The 16,500-nt window shown below is 41.3% G+C and overlaps 1 long non-coding RNA gene across 1 annotated transcript; it reads left to right on the top strand.

Moving 5' to 3' along the window:
* The first annotated feature begins 461 nt into the window (after positions 1-461).
* Positions 462-5,644, top strand: LOC128916180 (uncharacterized). The gene is made up of 3 exons (XR_008468868.1): positions 462-542; positions 3,285-3,361; positions 5,511-5,644. It is a non-coding gene; the product is annotated as an uncharacterized LOC128916180 (long non-coding RNA).
* The last annotated feature ends 10,856 nt before the right edge of the window (positions 5,645-16,500 follow it).

Genomic DNA, 16,500 nt, shown 5'->3' with positions numbered 1-16,500 from the left:
TAAGACGTCGTTTTTAAAAACGAGGGTTACCATGCTGTTTGCTGCAAAGCCGTGAATCCCAGGAGAACCGAGTTGTTCCTCCAGATTAAATTAAAAGGCATTAATCTTTTCAGATGCAGTATCCCAGATACAAATTCTTCCTCTGTACAACTAGAAAAGTCAAAAAGGGGAAAAAATAAGCAAAGCTGTATTGCATGCCAGGAAGAAAAGACATGGGATGCATTTCTAGTTCAACCAATAAATCCTTCTCTACAAGGTATGATGTGCTTCTACAAACTGGGCGATAGCTCAGCCCTCCACTGACAGCCGTCGGGTTATTCCTTGCATAACCAAACCTCTTCCTTGGGTATGGGGGCTGATGGGCATCACGCTGTGTCTTTGAGGCAATATCTATAAATAGGATACCCACTCTGCTGTTTTCAAGATTCAGACTTGGAAAACTTTCTTGTGTCTCCTCTTACAGGGCCTGGCGTAAAAACGGAATGTATAAACGGATACAGATTGAATTGGTCCAAGCCTGACGGTGCGGGCAGATATCCTGGGTAAGTTCTCCCCCTTATTCAACTTGGCTTTCCATCAGGTTTGTGGTACTTCATAGTCATCCTTCTCTGTAAATCATCATCTTGTTCAGAGCAGATTATTGCTGTTGGGAATCTAAAGCAAAATACCAATGGATACGGCTTTGTGCTCCATCAATTTTTGCCTCCTCTTTCTCTTCCTTGGTCCCAGTTTTGATTTTATCTGCACTTTGCATGTTTGTGACAACACTGAAATAAAAGATAGAAAGGGTTTACAGTGTGTTTGTTGGTAAAATGAATACGTACTAAATTTAGCTTAATGTTTTTCTGCATGATACCCCTTGTCTTTTGTTGATATAATGTCTAGCTTGAAATTTAGTACAGCAGTAATGATTGCATTGCAGCCTGGGGCACAGTACTGAGGAAACAACGAACTGCAATGCTGAATCAAGTCAATTCCTTCACATTTGAGAGCAGATATACGGGCCTTTGTTATCATTAAATGAACTTCAGGGAGTTGGTGAAGATACGCAGAGACAAGCTTTGTGGAGCTCCTTGTATTTCATGTGAAAGGAGGATCCATCTCGCCCTGGCTGTGTACAGTGCGAGAGACTGTAGGGTGCGTCCAACTCGGCTGATAGTCAGCACAAAATGGAGACAGCTAAATTTAGGCATCTCCATGTAGGTTTACAAGCAAGATGTCTAAATTCTTATTTTAGTCTATAAATGAAAATCTGCCAACACTGAAATCTCGCATCCAAGGTGGAGATTTGGGAGCTCTTCTGCTCTTCCTAAGGAACATGGGGACACCCCCATCTCCAAGGGGTGATGTGAACCTGCCCTCTCCTTTTTGTCTATGGCCAGAGACGGCAGCAACTGTGTTCTGAAATGGCTAAATGCATTAAACTAAATAGAACATGTGGTAAGTTAATGAGTGCTAATCAAGGTTAATATGCTGAAATCGCTGAGATTCATCTTTTCAAGAGGAGGATAAGTCAGAGGGAAATCAGCCTGCATATGTCTGATAGCTGCACAAGATTGCTCTAGATGATTTAATGGGTCATTTTTATTGTTTATGCTCTGTGCATTCCCGTTCAGTAAGAAAAAGACTTGCCAGCATGAAATTAAATGAGGGGTCGTTGTGTCAACTAATATCTGAAACTGAATCTAAATACTGTTGAACTCGCCAAACGCATGAAATACTCAGAATCAGGGGATATGGGGGCCCGGTGGCACCACACACCCACTGGTCCACAGACAAACGTAAACCCAATTTTGCATAATAACAGAGGATCTCTTTTTCTCATTCTCAGACATAACCTAATTTAAGAAATACTCTACATCTTGTATTAGTGGTGGACATAAATATCTGTGGACAGTGAAGTATTATATCTAAGGATCTGTTAGGAGAGGCAAGAAACTGGCAAGATGCAGTTTTGTTAAAGGAAAAACATCCAACAGTGATTTATGTGCAGTGGGGCAGCGCGTGAGAGGAGAAGACAAAAATTGATAGGTCTGCTCAGGAGTTTCAGCAGCAAAAGAAATAGGAAAGTAGAGGATGATGATGGGGTCAGAGAGAATCTCGGAAATGCAGTATTGTAGGGAAAGAAAAGAAGGTAAAAGCTGTATAACATACGTCAGGGTTGGTTTTTTTATTACATAGCGTTTATCTTCCACTGCAGGAGTTACACAGTTCGTTTTATATTTTTTTCATATACATGGAATCTGAAAGGAGAAAAGTCTTTTGTTATTTAAAGAGCTTGTACAAGACCACTTTTATTGCTCAGACCTAATATCTCAGTTCAGCTATTTGTCAATGCAAATAATTCTAGATGTTCATTTTGGGGAAACTGACAGTGAAATGCTACCTTTATGCAATCAAATATATTCAGTAAGGCATAATTGGTAATCTTTTCTATGCCTATCACACCTGGTTGGGTATTTTTCTGAAATGTATTTCAGCAGGAAATGTTGATTTATCCATATTTGAAATTATATTCATCAAAAGAAAGGATCAGTTTTGACAATTTTCTTCACTCTTAATTTCTATAAAACTTTGAATTGTTTAAATATTCTAAGATTTTCTTAAATGAGGAAATCTGTTTTTCAATTTTTGAATCAACTTTTCATTTCAAAATGTAAGCTATTTATAAGGAAATAGGTTTTAAAACTGAAGATGTGTCGAAATAAAAACGAAAGCTTGACCTGAATCTACTTTTCTGTTCAGATTTTCAATTTACAACAGCTTTTTTACCATTACATTTTTTTCTGCTTCAAAAATTGTATAGCGGATGAGGGAAGCAGTTCTGAATGTGTGAAACCACATGCTTTAAAGAGAAGAGGCGCGTATCTGGACTCCTCAGACGTGACAAGCTTAGAATAGACGAGTGTTTCACCAGGATAGGTAATATTTTGGGGTATCTTTTTACTTCCTGTTTCTAAGCCATTAGAACAATTCAGATTTTTTTTTTCTTTTTTTTTTTAATTTTCATATCCAGGAAGCTGAAAAGGTTTTTTGGGGGGGTTGGTTGTGGTTGATTGTTTTAGCAGTTGGTTGTGGTTGATTGTTTTAGCAGTTGCTGAACCTTTCTAATGGCCCGTTGGTTTCTGGAGCTTTAAGCAAGCAAGAAAAGCCCCAGACATCATGAAGCCCACCACAGAAATGCAGATGCAAGCCTTGCTCTCTTCCACTGCCCTTTTGTTGAGACAGTTAAATGTTTCCATGGAGAAAATGTTCTGACATACTGTGTTTTTTTCCATTTCCAGTCGGTCACCTGCAGACCACGATGACTTAGGGGAGAGCATCTGACGCCGTCACCCGTACAGCCTGGCTACGTCGACAGGTATCAGAGCGGAGCAGCTGCTGGAGCTGGCATGAATCGCGGAGCTGCTTCATTTCCCTTCTCAGGCTCTTGCTTGACTCATTTTTGGTTATGTAGCCTGGCTGCCTGTCCCTGGCTCTCTCCAGGCAGCTGAAGTTTCGTGATAAAAGCAACAAAATGCCCCCACTAGGGTCCAAATTGGACTTGCCTGACAAAAGAGACACCAGTGCTATCACTCAGACACCCGTCCCTGCCTCAAGTCCTTTGACTTTTTAGCAGGCTTCAACCCTCACCACTTTGGCAGACCTGCGATGCTCTGCGTTACTGTAGGCACTATTTATGGGTTCTGCTAGTTTAAAAGAAATTGGTGAAAAGAGATTTTCAGGGACCCTTTCTTGTGGATGCTTTGGTATAAAGGTACAGCTCACATTGAGCATGATGCTTTCTCAGAGATTTCTGCAGCTAGTTGAGATTTCATTGAAATTTGGCACTTTTTGCAATCAAGATTCATCTAATGGTTAAATAATTATTTAGATGGCACAATATTTCCCATTCCCTCTACTATTACAGATCATTTTGTTAACATGGGTAGAACGAGCAGCTTTAACATCTAACATCGGCCCCTGGAGAGTTTTGATCATTCACGTTGGATATAGTTGAAAAGCAAATCTCCAGATAAAGGTTCTGTGACTCAGTAAACCTCTCCCAAAGTCCTCACTCCTCCAGTGCTTTTCTGCCTGGATGCTTTGATTTCCTAGTCTGGAACAGTCATAGGCATTATATCACAACTATGGATTGGACACCAAGATGAAATCTTTGCCTGACTTTTGGATATGTAACAATAAATATAGAAGTCTACATTTATACCTATTAAAAAAATTAGTCATACTTCAGACAAGAAAGAAATACAGAGCTAGCTGAAAAAAAGCACAAATCAAGTCCAAACAAAAGAGTCATTCCAGGCTTCATGTTATCTGCTTGTAGTATTACACTGAAAATCTAATTAACGTAATGGGACAACAACTTTCTCATTATTTTCCAGAGCTTTCAGTTGTACAAGAAGCAGGTTGATAATGCGTACACCGATGGCTGTCGCCATAATAAATTCACTCATATCGAAGCTCCCTTTTTGGGAATAAAAAGAGTGGAGCAATAATATTGATAAATGATAAAAATACACGCTTATGGAGGTTTTCCTTGGATGATCTCCATGCCCTTAGAAGGAGGAGACTATTCATCATTATCCTTGTTTTTGCAGGTAGGGACACAAAGGACATGCCTGTGCTGTAGTGGCTGTGCATAGCTAAGCTTGCCTCACATGAACCTATCCTGAGGGTAAATGCTGCAAATCGTTAGCTCACACGGGTCTCTGCACCCGGACTGTTACCAGCAGCTGCGCTATAGACAGCTGAAGATAATCCCACGTTTGGATAACTCTATGCCGTGTTTCAACCAAAGAAACGATGGAGTGGTGGCGTATGCAAAGCCCTGATTTGGAGCAAGAGACGCCCAGCATCCTCTTTCCTTTTGGGTTCTGAAGCGGGCTCTCTCTCCAGGTGGAATCATGACTTTTTTTTTTCCTAGAAAGATGGAGTCTTGTCAAAACATGCTCAGCTGTTTTTAGGTCATCTATTTTAGCTATTTCTTTCCCTGGAAATAAACTCAGAAAATTTCCCGTTGGAAACACCACTGATACTAATAGCATGTCCACTAAAAGTATCTTTGGTGAAACAGCATGTGAATTTGCCTTTCAAAACTCTCATAAGGTATTCCCATTGCAAAATTTTATGTCTCAACCTTGAAGGAGCAGTAGGCTGACCTTTCTTTAACCTATCCCTTGGGCAATACTACTGTTTAAATACTGGTACTATATCCCTAGCAATGCCTATTCCGTCAGAAACTACTTGGACAAAACGTGGAACCTGAACTAACTTGAGCCTTCACACACTCACTGAGTATAGGAACATTCCTAATATTCCTCTGTAGGAATAGACTAGGATATAATAGACATTGTATGAATAATATTGTAACGATACAATGTTGTTACATGATTCCCAGGAAAGAGTGGGAAGAGGGAAACTGTCCTTTGTGGAATACAATTATTATGGTCTTCTCTTAGGTGGCATTTGGCTCCCTGGTTTACCTGGCCCATTTCTTTCTCCCCGTACAGCACAGAGACGGTGCCAAGGTGCTCCTTGCTCTTTTCCCATCTCACATCTGCATGGAGACGAACCGGGGGAAGCCGGGCTGTTCAGGAGCTACGCTGCAGCTACTTGGAACTGCATTTTTTTGGAGATATCGCATCACATATCACATCAAATGTGTCTTCAGCCTTACTGGGACAACTCGTCCTTACAACCAAAGGCAGTCTAGCTCCAGTCTGTTATTTTAAACACAGGCATAAATAGCTGCACTCACAGCCGCTCTGGTGTGCACAGTCCAGTCACTACGAATGTATGTTGCAGCAGGGTGACGATCCCAGAGCGTCCATTGTTACAGGGAAGGTGTTGACGAGAGCAATAGCAACCCAAAGGAACACATGGTTATTTTGGACTTTAGACAGCTTCCAGCAGCAGCCTGAAGGTCTCACTGCAGCAGGGTTTTATAGATTCACGTGAGCAGCAACTCTGTTCCCCTTATGCTTTGATCTTTTGCTTGCCCTTTGGATGCAACGTTTCGGTTTCATAGAGGGCGTTATCCTTTGTTTGGAGTGACAGACGCTGCCGGGTTTCCCCTGCGGCCATACCTTTCACTGCGTCGAGGGGTAGGTGCTTTGATTAACGTTTGTATATATAATTTGGTGGTTTCAGGGACCAAGTTTTTCCAAGACTAAAACAAGGAGGGGTTTTTTTTTAGCTCTTTTTCATGTAACAGTTGCCACGATCTAATGGGACTAAATTTGGTTTCCTTCTAAATAAATTTCACTGTCATTTAGCAAGACTGCAAAATTAACTAGATGCAGCAGTTCTGTGCTCCATAGCAGGAAGCCAAAAGCAAAGATATTTTAGATTAACAAATGAGGTGGAAATGACTTTTCCCCCAAGGACTTATTTCCCATGGGAAAACTAGTTTCTCAGAAAAAGAGGGCTCTAAAAATAGATTGTGTCAGAGTTCTGAGCCAGCCTGCGTCTTCCTCATCCTTCATGGAACAGCACGACACGCATGTGTGCTGCCGTCTCCAAGAAGACTCGGGCAACTCAGAAGCATTTTAACAGTTTAACAGCAGCAGCATCAGTGCAGGTGTGTAGGCATGTGAAGGTCACGCAGGTGTGCAATTTACTGGAGTGTTAATTAGGCTGAGCAATTATAAAGGGTAGAGAAATTCAGCTGGTGGAAAAAGCATTTTGCTTCTAGCAAAAGGACAGTGTAAACACTTTGCTTATCTACAGAGAATACAATGAATATTCTGTCTTTGCACTGCTCTGGTAGAGCTAGGAAAAGACGGATGAGATCTAATTAATGGAGAACATTATGGATTTTTGTCCACAGTTGACAAAAATGAAAGCTGTATCTTTTCAATATTTTAATCCTTATCTAAATGGACACTTACTGATGTCCACAACCTGCATTCCCTACCTTGCCTCCACTGCTAAATATCTTCAGGACTCGTAGAAGTGACTCCCTTCCTGCTGTTCAGGTTAGCGTTAGGGACGCACCAACGTGTTCAAACTCACAAAGTGATGAGCACGTCTGCTAAGCCGCTTGGGATTCAAGGACACCCAGTGAAGTTGTACCTTGCGAGCTGCAGCCCGCTTGCACTGACAGCCGTGATGAATGGGGAGGAAAACCACCAGAGTCTCAAAGTGGGGACTGATTCCGAGGAAGATCTGTGAGAAAGTGGTGCAAAGCCCTCAAGACTTGTTCTCCTGAGGACTTGGCTGCAAATGACAAAGAATGAGATGAACCGAACTCACGGTACTTTCATAACTGGAAAGGGGCAAAATGTCTCATGCTTTTATATAACTTTTGCTGTCCTGGGTTACGTCTGAAATAATAGGCTTGTATTTCTCCCCAATGATTATTTATCCAGAGCGCTGGTCAGGTGAGTCAGTCACCTAAACCACCAAAAACTCCCTCATTCACTGCACTGTTGTCACAGTCCTTCATATGGGCTAAGCATGTTCAGAGGAAATTCACATTCGATATTTCAGCTTCAGTCCCTCTGTATTTATAGTTCACCTAATGCTTATGAACAGGCAGGTAGCAGCTGTCATCTAACAGCTTCCTTCACTAGCATTTATACAGCCTAAAAACGTTTATGGAATTAAATAATTCAATTGTATTATTACTTATTACTTTTCTCCATGTAAAACCTGGGAACTATGGTAATAAAACACTACTTTTAATAGTATCACCATATTAACAGAGATGGAAATTTTCTAAGATATGGACTATTTTTTTAAAAGGATTACGTCTTAAATTATAATGAGCAAGGAAACACTAAATGGTTAATCTACATAAAATTTTAAGAAGAAAGAATGTTTGAAATAGTAGTAGCGCTATTTTGTGGGGAAGTAAACAGACAGAGATAAACCAGAGAAAGATATTCTGACGTTTACCCATAATGCTACCCAAAGCCTGCTACCCAAAGACTCTTGGTGAAATGATGAAGACCCAGAGCATTGTTGGTACTAGGGGAGGCTGTGGTAAAACAACCTGTCATGTAGGCTGAAGAACATCCCATGCCGACTTCCTTAGCTGAACAAAAGTTCTCTGAACTTCTGCTAGAACACCATTCCTCCTCTGAGACCAGGGAAGTCTGTCCTTCCTAATATATCTCTTATCGCTCCGGTCTGTTGCCTCTGTAGGACTTCGTCGTGCTGCCAGGAGGGAGCCTGTCTGTCCCTGGAAGCTGAACTGATGCTGAATTTCTATTTGCAAGACCTTTCTCTAGTACGTGGCCGCAGATTTAGTAACAGCCATTACTTTAAGGGTATCGAACTACTGTAAGTATCTCAGCAGTTGAGCGTATGCCCTGGGAAAGGCTAACGTAGGCCACTGAGCACCGGACACATGTTTTGTTGGTGAATCACAGCAAAAAATAACTGTGAGAATCACAGGAGTTTAATAATTGAAAATCATAGAAAAATTATTTTACATCATTAAATCGACTGTTAGTGATACTCAGCATTAACAGCAATATACATGCAACTGAGACACTTATTAATAGATTAAGGACCTTGCTGAAAGTCTGTTTCTCCTCTCCAGTACATAATTCAAGAACAACCCAATGGAGACAGCACACAAGAATGGACCCCTGGGTCGTCTTCATATCACAAGTATGTACTAATGCATTTTTTGGCAAAGTGACAGAATCAAAGAGAGAAAAGCTAGAGATGAGAGTGCTGTGGGTGAGAACACTTTGATGGACAAAAATGCCATTAATGTCAGAAAACGGTACATCTAGGATAGAATTTATATCAAAATTTTGTCAAAAGGCACTAGGAAATAAACAAACAAACAAACCAACCGTGGCAATCAAAAAGAAGTCAAGTCATTCACCTCCAACCTTCAAACCTTAGTCATTGCCCTGCAGGTTGAGCTTGTCTCCTGATGCACTGATCTACTCTGTAATAAATACAGAAAATTCACCGTGTGTGTCAGGCATAGTAATATAAGCTACACCAGTCATGGAGGAGACTCACAGGTCCACCAGGCAGAGTGGGGCTTAGGCTTAACAAAAAGCCTGGGATCTGAATTAGCCTGACAGCCAAATAAATTTAGCTTTGTGTTGAATTTTAGGCTGGCCCTAAAAAGGGTTATGGAGCCAAGATGAACACACTCTCTGATTTTTGTGAAATTTTGGAGATGAGTGATGATGTTTATGCTCATGTCTATTGGAAGCAGGGAGGTTGGGAAATAATAGAGGAAAAAAACTCCTTTAAATAAAAGCAACATTCTCTGATATCTAGTAGACAAATACCAAAAGATGAAAGAAGATGAAACATAAAGATGTTGTTCCGGGCAATGGATTTAATCTTACATACCTTGGCTCCTCTGTGCCGTTTCAGGCATTATTAAAGTAAGAACGCGTGTTCCAGCCTCAGTGTTGGTCTCCAAGGCATTTTGGAAAGTAAACAGGGAGCCTATGGAGGCACAATGCCCGAGAAAAACACAGCCCATCCGTCAGCGAGTGAGCACTTTTCACCTTGCCATTTAGTCCTGACAGTATATGGCCCCCAGGTGAGTAAGGGAAGTAATTGTCTGCTTTTGTCATCTCCAGATGACGCCGTACATCACCACAAATACTCCTTTGCTTTGGTCCCTTGGTAAGGAAGATGCCTCTGCTGCCTTTCTGAAGAAGTACCTCAAGGTGAACAGAGTCAGTGTGCAAGGGGCGATGCTTTATTCACGTTTTTAAGCTACGCATTGCAAGACTTAGAAACCAAAGCACCATCTTTTTTTTTTTGTTATTTCTTTACAGATATTATTCATGAATGAGAAGGTTGGTGGATAGTATCCAGGATGTCCCGTACGACCTCCCACGCTTATTCCCCAAACACAACTCCTTTAGGCTATGATCGTCTTGAGGAACAGAATGGCAGGAGAACTAAAGCATGTGCCTCCTATTACTTACTGGGATGATTCATACGATATTGCGTATGACACTGTAAAAAAATTTCTTCAAAGCATTCTGAAAGGGATAGGGATTTATTCTGAGGATTGAAAAAAAATTTCTTCCATTTGTTTCATTTCTAGAATGTTAAGAAATCTACAGTATATCCTCAGATCTGCTGGATTGCCACTGACACAAATAATTCCAACTGTGATCAAGGCATGCAACAAGGTACCTTCTTAGCTTAAACAACTGTGCTGACTTCCTGTGCAAATTAGGGAGCTCTCTATGCTAATTGCCAGCTCTGATCATTTGTTATCAAACTCATGCTATTTGTGCACAAATGATGAATCAAGTGCATGTGGATCTGGGGCAGACGCTCGCAAATTCCTTCAAGAGAAGTAGAAGTTCTTTCTGAAATACAAACCACAGTAAATACAAAATTGGGTGACTGTTTTTAGTGGTTGTTAGCTCTAAAAATTGTATTTTCTTCCAGGCAAAATTATTTTCTCGCAACACTTCAATTTAGTCAGTAAAGCAAGTTTTAAAAAAGGGTTGCTTTATGCAGCCATAAACCTTGTTATTGCATTATCCTATGAACTCGTATAACCGAAACATTCAGTTGACGGGTCATTCTGGGAAATGAGCTGAAAACCTGAAAAGTAAGTTTCAGCTACGTATTTAAATACAGCGATTATTACTGATGTACCATTTGTACTGAAGTACTTCCTGGGCTTCCAGTCACAGAGAAAGGCACCAAAAGGGTGTAACTTTGGTTCCACCTTAAGAATCGATGTGTGATTTTTGTTTGTCTCTATATACGTCTATATAACATTCACTGTACGTTTGTATGCACAAAGTCTGGGTATCTTCTGATAAAAAAGCAGTTACATACACGCTTGTTGGTGTTACAGGTAATTTTTGCCTAAAAGGAAAAAAAACACCTGCCAACTCTTCATGCATTCTCCTATCTTCCTATCCGTAATACGTATTTACTTGGATCAGATTTTTTCTCCAGTCACGTTACTTAATTGTCAGTTTGGTTTTGTTTTAGCTGGTGGCTGCTGTGGAAGGTGATGTTAGTAGTCATCGCCGATACAGAGAGCTCTGAGAGGTGGTAATAGATTCACCAATGGCTGAAAAAGACAGGCTAGCATAAGGACTGGCAAGTTTCTGCTATGCTGGTCATCTTATTGACAAGAAACTTCAAGAAACCCATCGTATATGACAGTAAAATCAAATCTTAAATCTTCTTTTTGTCTGAAGGCTGCAGAATGAACTTAGGTGACTTTCCATCCCTCAAATCTTCACTGTCAAGACTCATTGCATATTTCTTTGAATCACGTTCACTACTTTGATGGTAATATGGATTTTTTTTCCCTATGCTGAAGGTTCATTTAGTGAGTCATTTTGCTCTCCTACGTAAAATAGCTTCTACATCTTTTTTTTTTTTTAAATGCATAGCTGATTAAATCACCAGTAATTGCTCCTCAGAAAGAACAGTATTTTAAATCTCTTAGACTTTCTGCCTTTCAAATCAAAGAGTTCAGTGAATCATTAGGCATTTCAATGTATTAACAATTTGGGTGGTTTGAAGAAAAAAAACCTCTCTTATTTCCTGCTCTGTTAAAGTTACTTTTGTTCTTACTTATTATCTGCTCCAGAAAATTAGTGTTTCTAGCTCTCCCAGTGTGGCACGTATCGATGGTTGCATGTGCTATGTTCAAAATACAGCAGTGACTTCCATTTGTTAAAGCCGGGAACAGGTCCTTGAGCTCTGTGGGTGAAGCTGACCCTCACTTGCTGACCTGTGGAAAGCTACCCCACAAAGAATTACGTCTTGCTTTGCTGAAAACACCCACAGGGGTGGCAGTGACACATACAATAGCAATGAGAGTTTGGGTTTTTAACCTATATGCCCTGAGCCTACACACACAAGCATACGCTGGCTGAATTGCCAATTAGAAAATAAAAACTGCTGCCAAGGGACTGATGTATTGAAGTGTTGTATTACCGGAAATCAAAAAAAAACACCTAAGAGAGTCGTTATTGTTATGTACCTTCAGACTAAATGGCTTTTATTTTAAGCCAAGCTGCTCACTTTGCCTAAAACGCCCTGCAGGATTGTTTGCATGAATCAAGCAAGTGAACTCCTTACAGGTCCTATTAATGTATCAGCTGAAGGTCCTCACCCTTAGAGAGACAAATCTTTGATTTGGTCAAACCTACTGATTCACTTTAAATCCAGCTCTGTTCGTATCTTTACACTTAAAAAAGGGATAATCAAATTTCTTCCTGATGAGATGCAGCGTACATGCTGCAATGTGCTTAACATTCTTCATTGACTCCAGGAGGTAGAGTGGTCCCCACACCTTCCGGGGACTAAGGAGAAGGTTCAGTCTCAGCCCAGAAAAGCCAGCGTCTTTCATACCTTATTCAAGAAGTGGAGCTGCTCTTGGTAGTGTTCACAGCTGCCTGCTGTGATCGCTCAATTGCATGATACATCATTTCAATTGAAAAAGCAGTTTAATGCATCGATAGCGGTTTGCCCAGCTGGAAAAGTGTGTGTAGTACTTTGTACTTCGTGGCAAGGAGCTGACATTTGTTTTCATTAGCCATACATCGTGGTGTTACATGAGGCAATTGTGCATAGTAAGTTTATATAATACCTCCCCTCAACTGGTGAGCCACAGATGATCTCCCCAGTAATCAATATTGACATTAAAACCATTTCTTTTCCTATGATAGTGGCATTTTATCTACATTTCACACAGAGGAAATGAAGGAGAAAATTAGCATACAGTAAGTTTTTGCAAGGAGAAATGTCCATGATTCACTAGTTGCCAAATTAAAGTTATGACCCAGTATCTGAATTCCTTATAAATGAAATTACTTTCTACTAATATGAGTAAATCAGTCAGTAAAAGGATAAGATATTCCACATCTTCCTGAATTGAGCGGCATTGTAATCACTGAGTACATGCATACTTGTTTTTGTCTTTTAGGGGACACCTGCAGACCAGCAGGTTGTGGACCTGGAAGAATGGACCAAGATGCCGTGTGGTGTGTGAAAGAGTCTACACTTAGCACACCAGCAGCACAGCGCTGAGTCACTAAGAATGTCACCAGGCAAGTTCAGGTCAGTTACTGCAAGCTTCCATGGATATTTATGTAGGCAGCCTTTGAGACTCGGGTATGGATGGGAGGTACGCTTGGAGCACGCTATGTTGTGGCTGTGCCTGAGATGGTTGCTGAAAGGCAATGTGACATAGTCCTTGTTTTCAAAGGAAACACTGAGGAATGGGGTACGTCTCAGCAGGATTGATGGTGGTTCTCATTAGTTTGTTGGTTCTAATCTACTTCTGAGTAATGTGTGGTAAAGACAAAGTACAGAAGAACCAGGAGGAACTGTACAGTTAGCCTGAATGTGTTGTTCCTCAGCTTATGAAGGAGTATATCTCCTCCTCGCTGTGGATTTCTACAGCATCCGTCTCTGTGGATAGTCATAACGGACAAGATCCTTGTTGAACAAGAACAGAGAACTGACTCCAGGCTGTTTGATTTGCTGCTTTAACTACCAGCTCATGGCTGGCTCATGGAGCCAGCACGCCTTGGAAGTTCTACCCAACATCCCACACCTGTCAGTGGCTGACTCAGTGATACCATTCTGCTTCTTAAAGCCAGAGCTAAAACCAAGATCAGTTCTGTGACAAACGTCCACCAGTTGTTTTACTTCACTGCCGTCTCTGGCTATTGAGCACATTCCACACCTGCTTTTCAGCTATTCTGTACCTCTAGATTACTTCTAGCTCAGCTGGAAGGTGAGATGACACAGATCCCAAAGAAAAGTGGTAACTCCATAGGCAATGTCCTTGCGATATAACAGTAATTATTTTTTCTTGTTACAGTTTTGTAGTATTGGAATATTTCTTTTCTTTACTAACTCATTCTTTTCTTCTTCTCTTTTTCTATTCTTTCAATCTTAAGATTTGGTTCTTCCCTCTGTACATTCCTCTGCCTCCAGTTTCCCACCCACTATTCCTCCCTCAGGAGAAAAACTGGTGCTAAGCTAATTAGCAGCGCTGTACAATGCATGCAGAAGTACAAGGGTGTTGGTAGGCATTTTTCAGGTGTTGTTTACTCAGAGGCAGAAAGATGCCCAAATGACTTCCTCTGGGAATTAGGTGCTTTGCACCTAACGGCTCTGTTGCTAGGGCCCCTTTCAGACTGTTCCACTAATGCTGGCTTTGCTTCTTGCTGTAGTATTTGTGATGTGATAGGAAAAGATCTTAGCAACACTTTGACACCAGGTGGTCTGTGAATCTCTACTTTTTTCTGAAATTAGGTGAGACTCTAGAGCTGGCAAACTGGTAAGAGAAATATCATTAGTGGAAAATACTATTTCTTGGCCACTGAGGAAAAGGAATGCACTTAGCCAACTGCAGAGCTGACTCCTTCATGGTTAAATTTAATTTGGTCATTCTGATGACAGTAACTACCCCTTCAAAATTAATCTCCTAACTTGTACAGTAGGGTAGCAACTCAGGTGCTGTGTTGGATGCTGTAAAGTACCTTATCTTGCCTCCCGCTGTTGCTTCAGAAATCTCACTAGGTCTTAGATCATATCTGCCCCTCCTGGATAGACATCTCAAACACACCAGTGTACCCAAAGCGGTGCTGAGTGCTCCTGAATCGCTGCCTCAACTTCTGTCGCGTGGCAGTGTCACTGCCTGTTTCTAGACCTTTGCTTCTGTTTGGGTTTACAGTCTCTGCAAGACCAAAACGAATTATCAGCTACAGAACTGGAAAATATCTCACTCTTTTAAGCTTTTCTTGCCTTTACCTGCAGCGCTTGGATGCATTACTTGGCATGCTCCAATGAAGTTTCATTCATTCAGGACACGTCTACTAACCGAGTTCTCAGTTTTATCCACTTCACAGTCTACTGGTAGATTGAATTTTTCAGCTTCCCATAGAAGCTGAGAGGGAGCATACAGAAGCTGGCCAAATACTCCATACCGTAGACATCATGCTCATTATGTAAATGGGGGTTGGCTGGGGGGTGGGAATCTGCAATCGCTGCTTGGGATGGGCTGGGCAACCAATCGTTGTGAGAGTGACTTGTGTTGTATCACTTTATTTTGTATATTTTTTACCATTATTATTACTTTCCTCTTCCATTACCATTCTACTAAACTGCCTTTATCTCAACCTACAAGCTCTTTCCCCTGCTCCTTTTCTCCCTCTTCTCCTTACCCTACTGTGGGGGTGGAGGAGTGAGCGAGCAGCTGTGTGGTCCTCATTACTGGCTGGGGTTAAACCACAACAGATGCACTTCAAAGTGGCTTAGTTTCTCTTCTAAACGTGTAATCAGAATATTTAATAGCAGGATGCTGTTAAAGAATGGTCAACATGAAGACCCTAACTCACTTTGTGTTTAGTTGCCCATGTATCATTAGTGCAGGGTGAAAACCAGGTGTAGATGAAGTTAGAGGGGACAATTGCTATTGATTCCAAGGAGGAGGGGATTCATCAGCTTGGCTTTTCCTCCTGGTGATGGTTGTACCTCCGTTCATTAAGCAAACACTGTGAGGATAAAAATAGTGGCTTTCTCCACTCCCAGGAACCTCGGCCAGATTTTCATACCCAAGGTGTTCCTCTGGGGAATGACATCTACTTGTCAACACTCCCTCCCTGGTGATTGCACTCCTGGTGGCTCCATTGTCAAAAAAGGCTTTTTCATACACTTTGGTTCTGCTTTCTAAATTTGTTTTAATTTTCTTAGTTTGAATCAGTGCCCTTTAGTCAGTCGGGGAGTTTTTAATCGGGTTTTCCAAACTGTTACTCTAGAGCCGTATCTGGGGGGCTTTTTAGTAGCGGCATGGCTTTTATTATGTCTTAAATACTAAATTCAGGACATTGGCACTCAGATTACTCATTTTGCTCCCACTTTGAAAAACAAAAGCCCCTAACAAATCAACCCCCACCCCAAAAGGCCCGTTTGTGCTCTGCAAGGAAACTACAGCAGTAGCAACATGCCCAAATGGCTAAATATGTATGGTCTTGACAACTGATTACAAATTAAGTGCTATTACTTGACACTGGGAGATTCATCTTTTCTTTCTAATCCCTTAGAGCCTGGAGGCTGGCAGAGGGGTGTGACGGAATAAGCACCCTATACTTAGCGGTGGTGATCACCCTATGGCCGTACTTGGCGGCTGACTCACCTGAGGCAAACGGCGGAGGAGACTGGCCTGATTCTGCTCTTCCCTGGATGGCTGTGAGAGCAAGTCTCACCACAGTTTGGTAGCGGATACTCATTGGCTTGAGAAAAACCTCTCTAAAACAGAGGTACTGGAGTCTTCAGGCTGTCACCAAGTTTGGAATCTAGCCCTTGTTCAATGCTTCAAAAGGTAACGACCTTCCTTCTTCCTAGGGCTAATCAGAGCCTCTCCTGTATCGCTGCAACATAACTAAAATCTTGCTTTTGTGACAGTAAAAAAAGAAGAGTAAGGTCTCTGCAGGCTAGCGATGCAGACCCAAGAAAAATCAATACCTGAGAGAAAGAAAAGATAAAACAGTAACTGTACACAGAAGGCTTCAA

The sequence above is a fragment of the Rissa tridactyla genome, chromosome 11 (genome assembly GCF_028500815.1).
Source record: "Rissa tridactyla isolate bRisTri1 chromosome 11, bRisTri1.patW.cur.20221130, whole genome shotgun sequence".
Classification (NCBI taxonomy): Eukaryota; Metazoa; Chordata; class Aves; order Charadriiformes; family Laridae; genus Rissa; species Rissa tridactyla.
This window is presented reverse-complemented; position numbering and strand designations above follow the sequence as displayed.